The following is a 5,125-nucleotide window of genomic DNA, read 5'->3' on the forward strand; positions in this document are numbered from 1 at the left end:
TGTCCTCCTGCCCATTCCAACCTCACTCCTTAGGCCACACATGCAGCATGTAATTATGGAGTAGAACATCACAGATCTATCAAAAGTTATTTTTAAGCTAGATAAGTTTATAAAGCTCTAGTTAATCTAGGAATTAGGGAATGGAAAATATGCACAATAATCACATAGCGCAGTCATTGTGAATTTCTGGCTCAGGGAGATCTCAGTCTCCTCTCAGCTTTAGTAGACAATTCAGGTTCTCTGTTTTGGAAAAGTAGTAGATCAGCCCTGGCTGGTGTGGCTCAGTAGACTGAGTGTCAGCCTACAAACCGAAGGGTCACCAGATCAATTCCCAGTCAGGGCACATGCCTGGGTTGGGGGAGTACAAGAGGCAATCACATATTGACATTTCTTTCCTTCTCTTCCTCCCCCCTCCCCCCTCCCCCCCCCCGCTCTCTAAAAATCAAAAAAATCTTTTTTGAAAAAAGAAAAAGTTGCAAATAGCACTTTGCTCTTATATCCTAATGGTCAAAAATTTAAAAGCCCAGAATCTTGGAGTTTATTAACTTCAGAGCTAACACAACATTGTGATTAAATGGAAAGATACACCTTCTGGAGACAAACTTCAAATCTCACTTTCTTTTCTTTCCTTTTTTTTAAGGCACGATATATATTTACTCAGAACACCAGTATCATCACTCTGCTGTAGCAAGAACGAGGCAAGGGATTAGCACTAATAACATAATTTTGTGGACAAAGTCATCAGTCATTTAAGAAAAAGGACAAACAGCCCAAGTGATCATTTTAGTTAAGAACCCCAGTGTTATGTAGAACTTTCAGTTAAAGTTTTCTAAAAATCAAACTATTTTACCTCAAATAGATTTAGTTCACCAAAAAGGAGCTATGAGAGGAAAGGGGGATTGGTAAAACCAAAGTATGTTTTCTTTAAAAAGGGCTTGGGAGGAAAAAAAATAAACTTAGAAAGTATATGAAGGGGTAAGCTTTGTATGGGCCCCAGGCTAGAGGCCTAGTTTACTCGGAGTCTTCAGACTGGTCACCTAGGCACATACTCAAGGCGTCTCTTCCTTAGTCACATGGCCCATTCTAGCCTGCCAGCCACCAGCTGAGGTGTCATGATACACTATGATCAGATTCTTCAAGTCTTTTTTACCTAACCAAAAAGTTCTTTAAAACCTGTAACAAATGTAAAAATCCCTCGTTTTTCACTCTGCCTTGTTTGGCCTCTATGATATCAACTGAACTTCAAGGTTTTGCATGTACAATGTGGAGCGTTCATGTTATTTTTAAACTGGGAAACAACCCCTAAAGTTAGTGACTGCCCACAGGTGAAACATGGGGTGAGGTCCATAACTGAATCGACCATGGAGTGTTATGTTAGTCCACTATAAACTCTTGGAAGTTAAGACTGGGAACTGTGTGTGTCTGACACATCCGGGTACAGAAGGAGAGGAAGAGAAGCCTGTCTGTCATTCCAGTTCCCACAAGGTGTGCGCGGTCTTCGAAATGCTTGTCCACGTGTGTGGCGACATTTATTGGATACCCATGCTTTTTCAGCCAGCACTGGACACTCTGCGTGCCGTGGATGATAACCTCCTTCTGCACCAGCAGCGAGATGGTGCCAGAAAACAGCAGTTCCCTTCTTGGGCCAAACACTAGCTCCCACGTTAGAAATAACAGTGGCTCTTCCTGCTAACACATCGCTTGTGTAGAACAGCCATGTAGCAATTCTCCTTCCTGTCCCCAGCTCTTCAAAAGCATCTGCCCGGCTTTCCAAAACCAAAATCAAGATGGGGTTCATACTGTCCTCTCACTCCATAATTCTCTACCTGTAATTCCTCTGCTTTGGAAACATTGAGTCCTTTTAGGTCTTGTATTCTCATATTAATTTGAGACATCACAGGGTTTTCACAGGCAGAGAGCCAGGCACTCGTAGGTACTCCGCATATTGCTTTGGTCAGTTTTCCACAGCGTGTGCTGCAGTGTGGCGCAGCCTTGGTTTTGCTAGGTCATTGACAATTCCAATCAGAAAGAATATCATGGAAGCAAATAATACGAGGCTTGTCCCACTCATCTTCCTGTTTGGCTGGAGCCAGAGTGCACTGAGGGTTCAGGTTTGCATCCTGGTAGCGGCGGAAGGGTTCTCTCGGTCTCTGAGGCTCCTCTGGAGCCCCCCCCCCCACCCCATGCACATAGCATTTTGCACTCGGTCTCTCCGGCAGGCAATCCGCAGCAGCCCCTTTTTACTTCAGTGTGGTTTTCTGATCGGCCTGGCCACCTGAAGCAGACTTATTGGCATCTTTTTCTTCAGCCATTATAGACTCACATTTTCAAAGCTCCTGTTAGCTCGCTGATATTCAGGATCTAGTTCTTACAAAGAAGCTTCTTTGTGAGCAAAAGGGCCTTATTGAGGTCCCCCTGCCGGTATACCCCACAGCTCAAATAATCCAGAACAGAGATGGTATTCGTGGTAGAGACCTCGCCTTCCTCCAGCTGCTTTGGTGCTTGTTCCATCCACTGTATGGTAATAACCTGCTTCTGTGGAGGCCGCTAACAGTCCTCAACAGTTAGAAAAGATTTGTGTTTACTCCTGGAAGATTACCCTTTGAGATGGTGTCTGTATCCAAACCGTAGGGGTCCTGGAGGCGCAACAGGGCGTTAGCGGCTGGCGCCTGATCACCGTTAGGGAAGTCCTGTCTCCGAATGGTCAGGTCATCAGGGAAGCCGTCTGACACATCCTCGGGGACTACGTGCTCCACCTCGCTCCACTCGGGGTTCCGACGTGTCACGAACTCGAAGGCATTTCCAGGTGCCCAACGAACCCTTCGCATCTTTTGTCACTGTGCTACTCAGCCAACCTAAAGTCTCTATTTTCTTATTCTAATTTGTCATTTTCTGCCTTATTATTATGATAAGGCAGATGACTGATTTGATTATAATAATAATCAAATAATAATTATAATTAGTATATTATATAATTATATTTGATTATTATATAATTATATAATATATAATTATATAATATAATTATTATTTTTGATTATTATTATCAAATCAGTCATCTGACTAATTGAAGTTAAAAAGCCTGGATGGGTCAACAACTCGGGAAGTAGAATCTCTACAATTAGAACACACTGGATCCACTTGGCAGTCTTAATTTCACAGGTCCACACACCTGGGAAGGAGGACAGGAGCATCTTCTTTGGTCCCCTGTTGCCTGCACACGGGTGTCTACCTGCTCCCTCCTTTCAGGCCTCCGGTGGCCCTGGCTGGGCAGCAGAGGGAGCCAGTAAGCCTTTTCTTCCCCCCCCCAAAATTTCAGTTTCTGTGTCATCTCAGATAAGGTACTTAATCCTTTTGAAGTCTGTTTCTTCATCTGATCAAACAATTAGGATGAAGAACTCTAATACATAAGCTTGTTATGAGTACTTGTTCTGGGTCAAGAGATTAATGAATTTGTATCTCAGCTCACTCACCCTTCGCCAAGTAGAAATCCTTTCCACCATCTCCTTCTGCTTGAGTATTTCCAGGGGAAGGAACTCATTAATTCCTTGGATAGCCATCTGCATGGTTATGGAGTTTGGATCTATTAATTCATTCTTTGTTCAGTAAGTTAACGAGCCCCTCATTGGTGCTGAGCACTGTGCCACAAAGCTGTTCTCTGCATTGAATCCCGAGTCCATAACCCTGGAACTTCTGTCCTTGGGGTCTCCTTCAGGTTCCCACGCAGCAGCCCTTTGGCGAAGGGAGGCATGTCTTCCATGTTTCTTTCCTTCCCAGAAGTATCTTCTGCCGAGTTCTCCAGCCCTCTTACTTTCCTGTTCACCAGCATCAAGTCACATTTCAATTTTTAATTCTTCTTAAAATATGGCACCCAGAAACTCTGGCCCATCTGTTGTTGGGTTACAGCTGAGTCCCCTAGGACTCTCACTCCCTGGGATTGGCACTGTCCGCCTGGCCTGATGCGTCTGGAGACTGCATTTCTTCCAGCCACTGTAGATGGTCAGCGTGATTGTTTTATGCCTAAACAAACGCCTGGAGTCAGATGTGCACTAGCTGTGTGAAACAGAGGCTGTGCCAGAAGGAACAGTGTTCCGGGTAAAGGGAAGGAACGGCGTATGCTAAGGAAGGAAACTCGGAGCATAGGGTGCTGATGAGGATGATGCACTCTGACCCCAGTCTGCGTGTCACTGAGCAAAGATTAGACCCCGTGTGACAACAGATGCTCTGCAGTGCCGTGTAGTTGTGTCCGTCGTTCTGTTTAACTCCATCACAGCATTTGTGGGTTGAGATTGATTGTATTGCTACGGCACTGAAAAACAGAAGCAACCAAAGGAAAAAATAGGTAGATTAGACTAACGAAAATAAAAAAGCTTTTGAGATTCAAAGGGACACCATCAAAAAAGTGAAAAGACAATCTACGGGGGTGAGGTATATTTCCAAACATACGGGGATGAGGTATATTTGCAAATTATTGGGCAAAGAGTCAGCGTATACTTACACACTGTGCAATCATTACAATTATCTAATTCCGGAACATTCTCATCACTCAAAAAAAAGAAAGAAATCCCATGCCCATTAGCAGCCGCTTCCCATTTCTCTCTTCTTCCAGCCTTTGTCAACTCCTAATCTACTTTCTGGCTCTCTGGATTGCATATTCTGCACATTTTATGTAAATGGAATTATAAAATATGTGCCCTTTTATGCCTGGTTTCTTTCACTTAGCGTACTGTTTCAAGGCTCATCCAGGTTGTACCATGTAGTAGAGCCCCGTTCTTTCCAGTGGCCAAGCAGCACTCCGTTGTATGGGCATCTGACGTTCTGCTTGTCCAGGTAGCGCTTGATGACTGTTTTGACTGTTTCCACTTTTCGGCTATTAGAAACAGTGCTGCTATGAACATGTGCGTGTGAGTTTGTGTGTGGAAGTAGGCTTTAGTTTTTCTTGGGAGCACCCCGAGGGGTGGAACTGCTGGTTCATGTGGCAACTCTCTCATACTTTTTGAGGAACTGCCAAACTGTTGTCTGCAGTGGCTGCACCGTTTTACATTGCCACCAGCAGTGCGTGAGGGCTCCAGTGTCTCCCTGTCCTTGTCAGCGCCTGTTTCACATGTCTTCCTGATTATAGCTG

General features: G+C 44.4%; 1 pseudogene; it reads right to left on the bottom strand.

The window, feature by feature from the left end:
* Positions 1-1,337: 1,337 nt before the first annotated feature.
* Positions 1,338-4,372, bottom strand: LOC118998507 (prolyl 4-hydroxylase subunit alpha-1-like; annotated as a pseudogene).
* Positions 4,373-5,125: the final 753 nt, after the last annotated feature.

This window comes from Sturnira hondurensis, unplaced genomic scaffold (genome assembly GCF_014824575.4).
Source record: "Sturnira hondurensis isolate 20B ecotype Veracruz unplaced genomic scaffold, ASM1482457v3 Scaffold0014302, whole genome shotgun sequence".
Classification (NCBI taxonomy): Eukaryota; Metazoa; Chordata; class Mammalia; order Chiroptera; family Phyllostomidae; genus Sturnira; species Sturnira hondurensis.